Genomic DNA, 16,407 nt, shown 5'->3' with positions numbered 1-16,407 from the left:
CATGCACCCAGGCACCCATTCTACCACACACACACACACAAGCTCTCACTCATGCACCCAGGCACCCATTCTACCACACACACAAGCTCACATGAAGCCTCTTCTCATTGTTTGGCCCAATAAGACTGGCCTCCACTTCTCAGCCGCCTCTGGCCTGACCTCCCGCGGTGCACAGGGTCTCTCCACTCTTCAGCCGCCGGCAGCGGCGCACAGCGTCTCCTCGTTCTTCGGCCCCGTCGGCGGCAGCGCGCAGCGCCTCTTCCTCCTTCGGCCCCGCCGGCATCAGCGCGCAGGTCTCTCCACTCTTCAGCCGCCACTGGCGCATGCAGCGTCTCTTCCTCCTTCGGCCTCGCCGGCATCGGCGCGCAGGTCTCTCCACTCTTCAGCCGCTGCTGGCGGCGCGCAGCGTCTCTTCATTCTTCGGCCCCGCTGGCGTCGGCGCGCAGGTCTCTCTGCTCTTCAACCGCCGGCAGCGGCACACAGCGTCTCTCCATTCTTCAGCCCTGCCCCTGGGGAAAAGGGCAGCACAAGCGGGGCAGTGGAATACCGGGAGCCGCGACACACCTGCTGGTGCTTGGCGACACACTGGTGTGTCGCGACACACCGGTTGAGAACCACTGCTCTAGACTATAGATCATGGTTACTCCAAACTAGGGAGACGGCAAAATCATTTACAAAAGGGTGGAGTTCCTTTTTAAAAGAGCTGCCTGGTACAATCAGGGGCAAATTTAGAGTAGAAAAATGTTGATTTGTGTGGACTTTCTTGCAATGTGAGGGGTGGATAGAGATCTCTCTTGTAGAGTCCTAAGGAAACAAGTTATGGGGTAGATTTCAAAAGCAGCGCCCTGCACATGTACGCATGTCATAAAAGGGATGGACCCAAAAAGCAAAGCGGTAACCGATCCAGTTGGCTGTGTAGCAATAGAAACAAAGAGAATCGGTGGTTGAAAACGCCCTTTATTAAAGGAAGCATTGAGGAGGAGGCAGCAGCAGTGGATCTATAGAGCATGCACCTCTCTCCCTCGTGCTCCTGCTTTCATGTCCAGATCCCGTGGGGTGAGGAGAGCGGCAGTGGATCTATAGAGCATGCACCTCTCTCCCTCGTGCTCCTGCTTTCATGTCCAGGTCCCGTGGGGTGAGGAGAGCGGCAGTGGATCTATAGAGCATGCACCTCTCTCCCTCGTGCTCCTGCTTTCATGTCCAGGTCCCGTGGGGTGAGGAGAGCGGCAGTGGATCTATAGAGCATGCACCTCTCTCCCTCGTGCTCCTGCTTTCATGTCCAGGTCCCGTGGGGTGAGGAGAGCGGCAGTGGATCTATAGAGCATGCACCTCTCTCCCTCGTGCTCCTGCTTTCATGTCCAGGTCCCGTGGGGTGAGGAGAGCGGCAGTGGATCTATAGAGCATGCACCTCTCTCCCTCATGCTCCTGCTTTCTTGTCCAGCCCCCGTGGGGTGAGGAGAGCGGCAGCAGCCTCACTGCCAGGCCAGGCAGGAGACGATAAAATTGGTGTCCTGCTGGGCCCATATGAACAGGAGCTGGTGATATCGGGCTCTGATCTGGGTGAAGGAAGAGGGAACAACCTCCCACTGGGCCAGGAAGAGGAGAAGGAAGCAAGAGCAGCTTCCTCACACACCCAATACAAGAGAAGTCAGCCAACTCCTGCCCAGACTGATGAGGAAAGATCAGTCTTCTGCTGGCTCTGTGACACACCTGTTGAGAACCACTGGTCTAGAGCAGTGGTTCTTGACCTTTTTCCCATTGTGTGGCACACTGCTCATTATAATTCATGGTGGAAATTAAAAAAAAAAAAAAAAAGTCCATTATTATTTTTATTCTGAAGAATGACACAAGGGAAAGGTAGTAGTATTCTGTCTGAACAGAAATTGCATAACTAGCAAACATAGTTAATGCATATATGGAGCAGTGCATAAGTAAAGTGCACGTATCGGACATAAAAAAAACAAAACTATGCCTGCAAAACAGAGATCACAGGAGTTGCATATTTTATAGAGGTGAGTCAATCTGAACCACATTGGCCATGGTGATGCAATGTCTATAAAATTTCCTAATACATATACAGTTACATCATTAAGTATAGAGATTGCCATGAATATATGCCTAAGAGACATCACTGATGATAAGAACCTGCCATACTGGGTCAGATCAAGGGACCATCAAGCCCAGCATCCTGTTTCCAACAGTGGCCAATCCAGGACATAAGAACCTGGCAAGTACCCAAACACTATTCCATGTAACCATTGCTAATGGCAGTGGCTATTCTCTAAGTGAACTTAATAGCAGGTAATGGACTTCTCCTCCAAGAACTTATCCAATTCTTTTTTAAACACAGCTACGCTAACTGCACTAACCACATCCTCTGGCAACAAATTCCAGAATTTAATTGTGCGTTGAGTGAAAAAGAATTTTCTCCGATTAGTTTTAAATGTGCAACATGCCAACTTCATGGAATGCCCCCTAGTCTTTCTATTATCCGAAAGGTTCGAAGTTCATGCATCTTTAAAACCTTTCAGGTATCTGGAGGTCATAAGAACATAAGAACATGCCATACTGGGTCAGACCAAGGGTCCATCAAGCCCAGCATCCTGTTTCCAATCCAGACCATAATAACCTGGCTGACTTTCTCTCACACGCACACACAACCAACCCAGTCTGACACAGGACACCAGCATGGCACTGCTTCCATTCCTCATCTTACTGGACACCCTGTGTCGCACAGAACATCTGCTTCTCCTGCTGTTTTGTTTTGTTGTTTGGACTACTGCAAAAGTTTATAATTGGCTTCCCCTTAATTTGATTTGTGCTCCTTAGTTGGCACAGCAAGTGTCAGCAAGTTTGCTGAGTGGCATGTGGTTCAGTGATCACAGCCACCTTGTATTACAGTTGCAATGGTTGCCAGCTCAGTGGAAGGCCAAATTTTAAACTATTGGTTCTTCATCATCCCTCCAGATCAGTCCAGATGAATGGGTTTTTTCCTCCTATTGGCAGATGAAGACAGAGAAGAAAAGCTTTTACGGTAGCAGTCGTACATTAGGTAGTGTGCTGGAGTTCCAGCTATGAGCCTGATCTGACATCGCGGGTCAGAGCTCTGGAGCGTCTCTCAAAAATCTGCTCAATAAATCACACACTACTTGCCGATATTAGGGATGTGAATCGTTTTAGGACGATTAAAATTATCGTCCGATAATTTTAATATCGTCTTAAACCGTTATGGAACACAATACAATAGAGATTCTAACGATTTATCGTTATAAATCGTTAGAATCATGAGCCGGCACAATAAAACACGCTAAAACCCATCCCCGACCCTTTAAATTAAATCCCCCACCCTCCCGAACCCCCCCCCCAAATAACTTAAACATTTCCTTGCCAAATCCTACCTCCTTCAATCCCCCACCCCAAATGACTTAAATTACCTGGGGGTCCGGAACGGCAGCGGTCCGGAACGGGCTCCTGCTACTGAATCTTGTTGTCTTCGGCTGGCGCCATTTTCCAAAATGGCGCCGAAAAATGGCGGCGGCCATAGACCAACAGGATTCGACGGCAGGAGGTCCTTCCAGACCCCCGCTGGACTTTTGGCAAGTCTTGTGGGGGTCAGGAGGCCCCCCCAAGCTGGCCAAAAGTTCCTGGAGGTCCAGCGGGGGTCAGGGAGCGATTTCCCGCCGCGAATCGTTTTCCGTACGGAAAATGGCGCCGGCAGGAGATCGACTGCAGGAGGTCGTTCAGCGAGGGTTCCGGTGCCTCGCTGAACGACCTCCTGCAGTCGATCTCCTGCCGGCGCCATTTTCCGTACGGAAAACGATTCGCGGCGGGAAATCGCTCCCTGACCCCCGCTGGACCTCCAGGAACTTTTGGCCAGCTTGGGGGGGGGGCCTCCTGACCCCCACAAGACTTGCCAAAAGTCCAGCGGGGGTCCGGAAGGACCTCCTGCCGTCGAATCCTGTTGGTCTATGGCCGCCGCCATTTTTCGGCGCCATTTTGGAAAATGGCGCCGGCCGAAGACAACAAGATTCAGTAGCAGGAGCCCGTTCCGGACCGCTGCCGTTCCGGACCGCCGCTGGACCACCAGGTAATTTAAGTCATTTGGGAGGGTGGGGGATTTAATTTAAAGGGTCGGGGGTGGGTTTTAGCGGGTTTTAACAATTTTAACGATATATCACGATATTTTACCCCCCCAAACGGCAACAATACGATTCCCTCCCCCTCCCAGCCGAAATCGATCGTTAAGACGATCGAGGACACGATTCACATCTCTAGCCGATATTCTCTTCGTGCGTGTACCAGATAGTCTAGAAAATGGGGACAAAGCATTCAACGCTGCTAAAAGACGCATGATTGGAAGGTTGAGTACAAAGGCACTTTCACCCCAACCGCAATAAGAGACAGTCGGAGGCTTAAAATGGTGGGGTTTGAGGGCGCGGAGAAACCGCTGGCATACGTCTCGGAGGAAGTGCCAAGGCAAATATCTCAGCGTCATGTCTGCTCTAGATGATCGCTTAACCAAAACCCAGGCTGCCATGCAGGATACCGAGGGCAGTTTGGAGGTCCAGTCAGAGAGGGCTGGATCATGCGGAACAAGGCAAGCATTTTGCTACAAGAAGATTCTTTACTGGAATCGGAGAGGTGCACAGCTGACCTAAAAGCGAAAAATTTAGATTTAACTAATCAGATTAATGACCAAGAGAACCAGAACCGGTGAAACAACTTAAAAATTGTTGGGCTACTGGAATCGCCTTGAGAGGAACTTTAATTGATTTTTTTTTTTTTTTAAATTCAATTTTACATATCAAACCCAGCAAATAACGAGGATGATGAGTGAGTTCTGCACATCATCCCGAACAATTTTACAGCATAAACCAGATAAACAACCCTGTGCGTCACCCAGATCCATTCTACCCGCTTCCCCCCACCCCTCCCGCATACACCCTATTATTTACGTAGCAGTGGCTAACAGTGTAATCTACACTATTCAGAAAAGCCTGGATTGTAAAAGGGCTATGTACGTGGCCGGATCTTCTGCGCGCATTTTACAATGGGCCCGGCCGTGCGTGAAAACCCCTGGTATATGCAGAAGTGTTGTCTGAGGGGAAAAGAACTGCCACGTGATTAATGATTGACAATGGAGGGATTTACCCAGCAAAATAGCTACACTAGTTTCCTTCCCCACTGCCGTCGAGGAAAATGCTTCATCCACCCTCCTCTCAATTTTTGGTATTCACTATTGTCCAAACGAGTCTCCTGGAGCAATTGCGATGTGTACTTTTTGTGCCTTCGCAAAGCCTGCAGAATTTTATATTTTTTTACCACTGACCCAGTGCCAGACACATTCCAGGTAGCTATCCTAATAGCAAGTACTACGTGTCCTATTATCCAAACGAGGAAGCAGCACACATTAGGAACCAAAACCCCAGCCTGGATGCCAGTCACATATCTCGTCCAACTGTGCCCCTCCTACTCCATCTTCCTCAGTAACAGACACTCGCCGACAGACATTAAAAGTTTATCTGCCCCAATTCCCACCCCACTCCTACTTATCCACCAATAATATCCCAGCTTTCCACGGCTTCCCTCCCCCCTCCCATCCCACATAGAACAGCACAAGTAACGATATCGCCCACACTCGGGTGAAGGCCGTGATACGGGGGCACATACTTAGTCTCCTATGTTGTGAAGGCGAACAAAGTTAGAAACGCGGACCTATTACGATCGACAAGGACTTTGAGGGCAGCACAAACTAGGCACCTGCGGATATGTCAGGACAGACTAAAAGAGAGGTTGAATGGGCTCGGGAAGCATTAAATTACTTGGCTTTTCCAAAGAGCTGTAAAATCACTTCGCTTCTATCGATATCAGAGTCTCGGTTCTGTTCTGATAGGCAATTCTAAGTAGAGAGACTTTTAGTAAGGTAACCCTTAAAGGTTACTCTCTGGACATATTTAGAAAGCCATGTCTCATAAATCAACACATCAGTGCCACTAAGGACGATGCATTATATTGAGTTCAGTGTCTCATCACCCCTGAAAACCATCTCCGGAACTGGTATCTCCCCAACATCCTCATTAGTAAACACGGAGGCAAAGAATTCATTTAGACTTTCTGCAATGGCCTTATCTTCCCTAAGAGCCCTTTTATCCCCTCGGTCATCTAATGGTCCAACCGACTCCCTCACAGGTTTCTTGCTTTGGATATATTTAAAAAAGTTTTTATTATGAGTTTTTGCCTCTATGGCCAACTTCATTTCAAATTCTCTCTTCGCCTGTCTCATCCATGTTTTACACTTACCTTGACAATGCTTATGTTTTATCCTATTTTCTTCAGACTGATCCTTCTTCCAATTTTTGAAGGATGTTTTTCATAGCTTAAGAGCGGGGGGACATCTTTTAAAACTGGCCATGTTTGCTGCTGCTATTCTGCTGTTTGTCAGTAATTCAAGAGAGAGTATCCCAGTAATAGTAAAGATATTTTTTCCCGATTTCATCTCATAATCAGGTTAAAAACTAAGTTTACTAAATCCGAAGCACTGGCATTAAATCCTGGGCACTGTCTAATCCTAGGCTGGTTCATTTCCTTTCACACGGGCTTATCAAAGAATTAATTACCAGGGAGTCTGGATCCCATGCAATCTTTCTTGTCTGCACGAAGTTAAGTTTTGCAGGAATCTTTGTGATTGTCCATGAGCACTTACAATCTTGCAGCTCCCTGCCACTTTCCTTTCTGCACTCTTGCAAAAATAATTCTCCCAAAAATCTTGTATAAAATGCAGATGCTGGCTTCCGCTAAAAGACTTGAAGAAACTTAAGCCTGCAATTTGTTTTTCATTTGGAATGGGGGGGCTCGTCAAGAATTAGTTGTTCTAAATTAATGTGCAGTAGAGAGGATGGGGGGTTAGACTTTATAACACGGCATATCAGCTTTCTGGGTGAGTGGATTTCAGGAAAATGTGTATTGTGAAAGGGGTATGCTAGAGAATACAGTTTATCCCTGGTTTCCTATGTATCAAACACATAGGGGACAAATGGTGAGTTCCGTTTGATTGTGACCCTGTGCACTAGCTTGGAGGTAGCTGCGGAAGACGTGGAGTTTGGGGGTGCACCAATCTCTGCTTATGCCTTTCCTTGGCAATAAGGATTTAGCACTGGTTTGGAATGCGAACCCCTCTTTAGTGACTGGCAAAATGGGGAATATCTTGGATTTCAGAATAATATGAGGTAGAACATTCTTTTGAAGCTGTTCAAAGACACTACCAGATCCCTAGTAGGCAATTGTTTTTGTGTTCTTGCAAGCAAAACACTGTCTAGTCACAAATGATGAAAGGGGTGACACTGTATGTTAAGAATGGAGTCTATAAAGACAAAGATCTACAGGAAACAAACTGCACTCTGCAATGCCTTATAGATAGACAGACAGACAGACAGACAATTCCAGGTGTGATGTGGAACAATACAGTAGGGGGGGTATACTACCACCTGCCTGGCCAGGATGAGGAAACGGTATAAAATGATGACGGGAGATTAGTCAGGCTCACAAAATTGATAACAGAATGATAATGGGAGATTACTTGCCCCCAGTATTCCTTGGATGAGGAGGTAAAGTTTCTAGCTGCCATGAAGCTGGTCCTGGAAGCAAGGAGAGGAGGACTCTGCTAGGAATCTAATTCTCAGTGGTAGATGGGACCTGGCGCAGAGGGTAAAGGTGGCGACACCGCTCACGTTCAGAAGGGAGATCATAATGCATGTTAACATGGGGAGGGGGTGACGAGGATCAGTAGTTATCATAGCTCCTTATTCACACACCACAGCAGCTTTGCTCTAGGAGATGCTGAAGCCGTTCTAAACAGGCTTTTAATCACTCGTCATTAAAACGTTGCCTCCGTTTTCTATTCGATTACTTAATTGATTTAATGAGAGCCTGGAACTGTAGGTAGTGAGTTGTAATTGTGATACACAACTCAATTTGACATAGGGCCTCTTCCATCCATCTTAAAGTAAACAATATCGTACATGCTTGCCAGCGATGCCTGAAGGTTGATTAACAGACTCCAGCCTTGTCTTTTGTTTTTTTCTTTCATGGTTCAGTGATTCCCTGCCACCGACGAATATTTCTCCTACAGCAGTCCTCGCAGCCCAGCCTACCCGCTCAGTAGCCCCGGCTGGAGCTCCAGCTCTCCACTTTCTAGTGCCCCCTTCCAGGGGACCTCGGCTCTGCCTCTATAATTTAGTTTCTTACCTTGCTCACGCCTTACAACGCAGATGTGGAGCGATTTTTTTCTTTTGAATTCATGTGCATTCAGTATTGGCCGAGCAGTTGATGTTGCCTTCGACTCGTTGGCTCATCGCTGTTCTCGGCGCCCTCTACGGGCAGTGCAATTGTGACACATTCTTTTTTTTCTGTCTCTTAGGTACTTCGTGCCCTGCAGGACCTGAACTTGATGGACGGATTGGCTTTATACGGTTTGCTGTCTCTGGTCTGAAGCCCCCTTTCTCCCTGGAGTTTAAAGCCAAGAACCAGCCCAACTTTACCAGGATCCTAAGTGCTAATGCCACGGGCGAGGTTCCGCACTTTCACAGCAGAGATTTTGAAGGGCGCGTCACTTTTAGTCCTGATTACGATGTTGTCCACATGGACGAACTGAGGAGCAGCGATGCAGGACAATACCAAGTAAAAGACTCTGAACGCAACTGTGTGGACTCTTGGACGTTGATCATGACTGGTAAGATCCGCCAGGGTCCCCCCCATTCTTGTGAATCTCTAAGATGCCCACATTAAGTTTCCTGTTTAAAGCAGCGGCGCCCTCCAGCTCCGCTCTGATTCAGATGATGCGCAAGCTCGCTTAATTTTTCTGGTATCTCCTGCCCGCCCGCCCCCACCCGTCCAGTTCCTCGGAGCCCTAAATCGTAGAATGCACCCCCACCTCTCCCAAACACGTGTGCACCCGCCCTGACGCGGCTTCGCTCGCATACGCACCCCCCCAGACCTTTGCATGGTTTCGTTCCGTCTCGTTAACTGAGATTTGGATTTTGCCCATCCAGTGAAGCCTTGGGCGATTTTACAACAGATAAGTCAACGTTTTATATTCAACAGGCAAACCCTTTTCTCTCCACATATCCGTGCATCCCCTCCATGTACGTTCCCACCTTCCCTGCTCTCCCTCCCCACCCACCTGAATATACGAAGTGGACACCAGGAATGCTGCAGCTGGACACCGCTGACCCGTGCAGCAGGGATGGCAGCTCTGGTCCGGGAGGGCCTGCAAATGTTCAGGATGTTCCTAATTCTTATGGTTAAGCGGTGTTTGGGTGGGTTCCTGGGTACGGTGGCAGATGACCACGCCCACGGGGAGGAGCCCCGTGAGGCGCCACAGAACCGGGTTAAACGCAGGAAGCACACACACACAGTTAGTTCTTTATTTATACAGCTTGAAGGGGACCACCAGAGGCGGCGGCAGTGAGGCGGTCTGGATGTAGCGGGACCCGCGGCAGAGGGAGCCCTTCTCACCCCGTTGGTATAGGGGGAGTCCGGTGTAGGTTTCCCAGTAAGGCAGTGCTGTGGATGAGAGAGACTGAGAGTTGGATTACTCACTAGATGGTGGCTGTAAGGTTTGCGACTCCACCAGATTTGTCGAAGTAAGTGCAGGCACCGAGGCGGGGAGAGCAGGCCCTCGAGGAGCGAGTACCTGATCCCTGTAAGGCACCTGAAATAGAGCAGAGGGCCCCCGAGGAGCGGGTACCCAGAATACCCCGAAGGGCAGAGAGAGAGAGCGTCCAGCGGCAGAGTAGCTTAGACCTGCCGAGACCAAGTCCCTTGTTAACTCAGTGAGCTAGCGACATAGTACAGGCTAAATACCCGGATGGCGTGACGTCAGTAGAGGGGAACGCCCCCGAGGTTCGCGCCAATGCTGGAATAAAGACGTGGGTGGCGTGCGCGCACGCACCCTGGTAGGCCCTTGGGAGGAGCACGGCGGGAGGCAGCACCATAGCCGTTCCGGGGACGCCGGAGAGGGCGGCTTGTAGACGCGGCGGCAGCCATTTTCCCCAAGGGAAGCGGGGGGGAGCCGTGAAGAAGGTGAGACAAACGGGGCGAAGCCGCCTAGCACCGACGGACGCAACACTAACGAAACCCGCATGTGAGAGACTGGTGTGCGCCCTGCTGCCATTGCATTGCAGGTCTGTTTTTGAGAACCTGACTGCTTTGGGATCCCACAGGACATGAGTTGCCCACCGCAGCTGTCCAGCTACAGTATTTTATGTGTGTGTGTGCGTGTGTGTTTGTTGCTGACTTATTGTTCTTTGAGTGCATCTGTAGCCAAATCACAGCAATTTCATAGATGGATGAATTAAATTGGCCGAGTCCTGCAGTTCACCGCTTCGATGCCATTCGTGTTAAGAAGTGGGATGTCAAATGCAGCCCAAAGAAAACCACGATGCAAAGAGCAGCTGTTTCCTTTTTACGTACGGTGGATGTGAAGTAGTTTTTTTGAGATGCTGGAGGTTCTTTGGAGTTTGTGGGGCGGTCCCCTGAGGAATACCTGCTGCACTACTGCGTTTCTGTAATGTAGATTCACAATCTGAGACAAATCGGGGAGGGAGGGATTGGAATTCATCTGAAACGAGCCCTCAACGGGAAGGAGCGCCTGGGGACATGAAGGAACAGGGCTGCGTGTCTCGGGCTTGTCGCGATTGCTTTGGGTTAAGGAGCTGGGAGCTTTTTACCGGGGGAGGTGAAAGAGGCCCTGTACTCACTTTTTTAAGGCTTCTGTGGTTCCATCTTCCCATTTGCGCAAAGCTTGGATGGATCAGGAAGTCCCTGAATACTGAATCTACTGCAAGAATTACCCGCCGTCCCCTAACTTGGGTGTAAGATGGGAGAGCAGTAACTGCTCCACCACCAGAGGCTGAGGCCGTCTTCCCTTCCCATCAGCAAGAGCTGGGGGGTAGTGTGTTTGTGTGTTTTGTGTGGTGGGTAACAATACGGGATTGATCCTCCTCCTTCTTTTTCCGATGCAGATGTGAGCACCTCTCCTGCTGCGACCCCTGAGGGACTGAGTAAGTTGGCTTTGGCTTTCTAAGGATGACCTTTGAAAGGGGTTGGGGATGTTCTCTGAAGAGCAATACTCGGGGGTCCCCGATTTCCCTCTTATGCCTGGCATTAGGAGGCCTTTGGTTCCTGATCCTTGGGCTGCTCTGCTGCAGAGGCAGCACTCACGGCCGCAGAGAGGATGGGGAATGAGCTTCTCAGCGTGTGGGAGGCATTGACTGTTTTTTTTTGTTTTGTTTTCAGGTTCTTCGCGGAAGAGCACAGAGCCACCTCCAACAGAAAGTGAGTCTTAACAGCACTGACTATGCCTGGTCCCCCGTGAGCCTTTCATGAATGAGAAAGTAGGGTCCCAGCATTGGGCCTCCTGTGCACCTCTCGCTGCCCTCATGGAACAGGGAAATCCGTGTTGATGCAGAACTCGATCTGGCCTGGTTCCTCCTCCTGGGACCGTCCAGGGTTGGTTTTGCTGCAGAGGCAGCACTCGTAGCCCCCAGAGACATCAGTCTCCAGCTCGCAGTGCCAGCACCTACGACCTGGGAATAGCAATGGTGGTGGGGGGAGGAGGAAATGTGGGAGGGGGGGAGGTGATGACCCAGGAGAAGAAATTCAGGAGTTCTGCTAGCTCAGTGTCCCGGGGAGGGAAGGATGAGGTCATGGCTGAAGTGTAGAGGTGAGAGGGGCCCTTGCGTCGTGTGGTGGGCGTGGGTGGAGGCCAGAAAAGTCTCACATCTGAAGAGAATTAGGATAAAAGTTTCTTTTTTTTTTTGGGCAGAAATTCCACACATGACGGGGAGGAGTATATATAGCGGTGGGGGGTTTACTACAGTCCACCTGAACAGACTGGCAGAACAGCGCCATGCTGGGTCACAGCAACGGACTATCGAGCCCGGCGAGCTATCTCCTAGAGTGACCACTATGGGTCACTTGGAAGGACCGGGCGGAGCGATCCCTTCTACTGCAGGATTCCACAGCTTAACTGTGCGTTTACTGAAAAAAAAACAACTTCCCCAATTTCTCTTCCAGTCTGCTACCATTTAGTTTCACGGAGAGCGTCCCCCTGCCATGCTAAGGAGAATTGAATGGAAGAACTTATCGTATCCTTTTCTGTATTTTCAGATGCTGGACGATCCCGATGGGGTCTCATTGTTGCAGTGGCTGCTGTAGCAGTTATCGTGCTGTGCGTGTTTCTGAGCTGGAAGTGGCAGTCAAGGTTTCCAGCCGTTTAGGGAGCACGGAGACCCCCTCACCTGCCTCAGTACGGAGCTGGAACAGGACACCCCCCTCCGCGGTGGAGCAAAGAGAAGCCACGGGCTGCAGCCCAAGCGACCTCTCTCTCGTGACTGCGGATGCCGCAGAGTCCACCGGCGACTGCGGCGAGGAAGCGGTGACCTGCACAGCGACCCCTCGGGGGTAGATTGATGATAGCAACCTGTGTGGTGGGGAGGGGGGGGGGAGTGGAGATTGGAGGGCGACGGTCAAAATGTTGCAGCCCTGAGCAGGACTTAAATTTGCAGCGTGGAGAAACCCCGATGCAGAGAGCTGCACAGATGATAAGACCTAATGCCTTTGTGAGTGTGGGTTTTCGAATGGGGGAACGCATGCTTTTTGCACTCAGAACGCCGCTGTGTCGGGAGCAAAAGTGTCTGTGCCACGCGTTCGCAGATGAGGCAACTGTGGGCCCTGCGTGCTTATTATTTTTGGTTTTCAATTTGTACAGTATTACCCTTGTTTGCCCCCCTCTTCCCCTCTATGCAGTTCGCCCATCAGTTTCATTGTAAAGCCCAGTTGGCCATTTTATGTTACATGGAAACCGATGTGATGTTTACCTAACGAATGTCGGTATACAAAAATAGCAAATAAATAATAAATATTATGTCAGGGCCCTTACAGAAACAGGAAACTTGAGAGTGTATTACTCCAAACTTGCACTTTATAAATTATTTTATTTTTATATGTCCTTGGTGCGGTCACTAGTTTTAGTTTTTTTTTTAATGCCACACAATGTAATTTCTCCTCCAATTTCAAAGCCTCGTAATCCGTGGATGTTCAGTCAATGATCCCGGGATGGCACCTGCAGCTCCGCGGGATACGTCCACTCAAGCTCACGTGACCGCCTCCCCCCACTCACTACTTTCAATGCATATAAAATTCTCTAAAGCTTGGGGAATAGCCCCTACTTATCACTGGGCATTAGCAGAATGGCATCTTGCCAGCTACCCGTGACTTGGATTGGAAACAGACTACGACCCAGTATGGCATATCTTGTGTTCTTATACTGCACTGTACATCATATATTCAATAAATATTAGTAAACTGAAGAGCTAGTCTGTGGCTTTTTTTTGTTTTTCATTCATTGGGATAAAATTGCTTTATTTAACAAAGCAAATAGCACATTATTACCGTTTTTATGTTAAATCTTTTTGTGCTTCTTAACCGAGAGCCACCGCCGTGATAGCCGGCTCCATCGTGTGCCCTAATGTGACGAGGAATGGTTATAAAATGAAGGGGAGAGCAGCTCCCAATCCCCCTCCCCCATCGCAAGGTCAGTTCTGGTTGTGTGGGAGGTGGATTAATGAAGGGCCACTCGGCAGTGTAACCTGGGTTGTCTCAAGTTTTAAGCCACAAGTTAGCCCTCCAGAGGTTTAAACCAAAAAAAATAAATAAATTATTTATCCCCAGATCCGTCCAGACGAGTGGGCTTTTCTCCCCAACCAGCAGGTGGAGACAAAGAACCAAAGCATCATGGTACCCTGGTTCTCATGCCACCTGCAGACGCTTGGTGTTCTCTGTTCCCCCCCTCAGATGGTGTTGTGGTAGAAAACCCTGCAGTCATGCTAGAGAAGAGATTTTTGGAAAATATTTCAGCTAAATTGCTCCCAGGGGTGTTGGGCCCTATTTAAGGGCCATCCCCCCTGATATAGAGTGTGGGTGGTGGTGGGGGGGGGGGGGGTTGGCGATCCTCAGATTGGCAGTGCCCTGCTGAGCTGGATGGGACTCGAGAAGCAGTGGTGGTCTGGCTCCCTCATTCCCGGTCTGCTGTGTGCAGAAGGGAGGAGGGGAACCTCACTAGCCCGTGTCCAGGTCGTGGGGCAGCTTGGAAAGCAGCTGTACATTTTTTTTTTTGTGTGTGTGTGTCTTTCCTTTGGGAGGTGCCTGTGCTGTGAGAGAGGGATGTCCCCTTGCAGCTCTAATATGGGTGGCCACTGCCGAACGCAGCAAGAGCCTGTCGAGCAGCTGGAGCCTGCAAATCCTAAGCTGCGATCTTTGGGGCTTTGTGGATCCTGTGGCAGGGAAGGAAGGGGTAGGGGGAGGTCCTGGGGAGCAGGGACTACTGCAGAAGGCAGGAAACTGGGCGGCAAGAGGCACTCGTAGAAATCAGCTGAGCCATGGCCACTTTGCCTGCTCTCCCTATGCTGCAGGGCAGGTCGGGGAAGAGCGCAGTTTCCCTCCCAGCATTGTCCCTGGCAGTAGAGACCCTGGAAAGGACCCAGGAAGAATCTGGAGAGGTTGAGAAGCCCTTTGGGGGGGGGGGGGGGGGGGGGATGGGATCTTAAGGGGAGGAGTTTGAGCTGCTGATGCACAAGGCCTTTTTTGGCCAGATAAGAGGCATTGGGTAGGAATCCTCTAAGGCATCGGTTTGGTTTTTTTTGTTGAACTGGTGTGTTGTGGTTCCCGGGGTCCCACTGTCCCGGATGTGATTCACTTCTCCCTTTTTCCTGCCCCTGCGCAGGCCAATCGGAAGCTTCCTCCCTCCTACCTGCCAGTGGGAGTAGGAAGAAGGGGCATCGCATCGCCCTGGGGTGGGGTGGTTTGAGAGGGGCTGGGAGGAGTGGCGGTGTCCAGGCCAGTGGCGACGAAGAAGCCTGACCCACAACCAAGCAAGGCTGCCATAGGAGCTCATCCCTGTGGCAGAGAAAGAAGAGGTTTGGCAGTGAGAATGGGAGCCTGGGTGAGAGCTTGGGAGTGTGGGTGAGAGCTTGGGAGTGTGGGTGAGGTGAGAACGGGAGCCTGGGTGAGAGCTTGTGAGTGTGGGTGAGAATGGGAGCCTGGGTGAGAGCTTGTGAAAATGGGAGCCTGGGTGAGAGCTTGTGAGTGTGTGTGTGTGTGTGTGTGAGTTGACTGGTTGTGGTCCCTAAGGAAGAGGACTTGAGGACAGAGCTCCACAGTCACTGCTGCTTCTGGTGAGTGCTATTGGCCTGGAAGGGAAAGGAGTGGGAGAGTTGCTGGAGAGTAAAGTAAGTAAAGGTGGCCTTTTAAGTTTATTTTTCTTGATTGTCTGCCATTTTTTAATTATTGGGTATTGTGTGATGTGTCTGCTGTTTTGAAATACCTTACTGGTGTTTGGAGAATGTTTAATAATATTTATGAGTTTGTAATTATTGGATGCTGTTCCGTTCAGTTGTTTCATTTTGGTGCTGAGGTGTTGATATAGCGGTGGCTTGCAGGCCATCTTGCTGGTTGGTGGTGGATGATCATTGTGGTCTTGTCATCTTGGTGTACAGCCAGCTCAAGCTCCTGAGGTGTTTGGTAGTAAAGCTGCGGCCTGTTTTGGCTCCATTCATGTTTGGGTATTTCTTCTGGATTCTGGGGTTTTTGTAACAGGGTGGGTGGGTGCCGGGAGAGGGGAATGTCGCCTCGTTACCCATATTATGCACTGCTTACAGATTGGCTTTTTGGCGTTGTCGTACCAGTTTCTGTCATCACTTTAGTAATTTGTGGTCTTTCTGTACTTGGTGAATGTTGCTTCTGAGTACGTGACTGAGATGAGGTATTTTACCAGCATGTAAGCATTTGTATCAGTCTTATTTGTTGTGTTTTTCTCCATAGGACATGCATTGGTGGTAAACTGCTGTCTTTTCATAAGTAGGGCTATTGCACCTGATAGAGGGAGTTTGTGTTGCTGTTACTGAGATGACACCAGAAATATTGTTTGGTTTTTTTTTTTTTGGTATGGTGAGTTGTATGGGGAATGTTCTAGTTGATTTATATAGACATTTTATATACCATTGTTCTGTATGTAGACCACAACAGTTTACAAAGTGACATTCATATTTAAACCATAGTTAACAGTCAAATATGGTGTTCCAGGTTCAAACCATGCACACTGGCATTCTGCCCAGGTGCTCTGATCGCGGGGGTAATCTCACTGGGGGCTACCTGAGGGGCTTATCCTATATAAACACACACAATTACTGGGATTATGCCTGAAGGCTTGAACCCAGGAGCTTAACACAAGATTCAATACATCATGGTTCCAGGTAGTTAGGAAAGTGAGTTTGAGCAATAGGAGGATAGAACAAAATAAAATCAGATTATACTGAAGAAGTAATGGTAAATAAAAATGGGTAGATAGAT

Source organism: Rhinatrema bivittatum, chromosome 19 (assembly GCF_901001135.1).
Source record: "Rhinatrema bivittatum chromosome 19, aRhiBiv1.1, whole genome shotgun sequence".
Taxonomy (NCBI): Eukaryota; Metazoa; Chordata; class Amphibia; order Gymnophiona; family Rhinatrematidae; genus Rhinatrema; species Rhinatrema bivittatum.
This window is presented reverse-complemented; position numbering follows the sequence as displayed.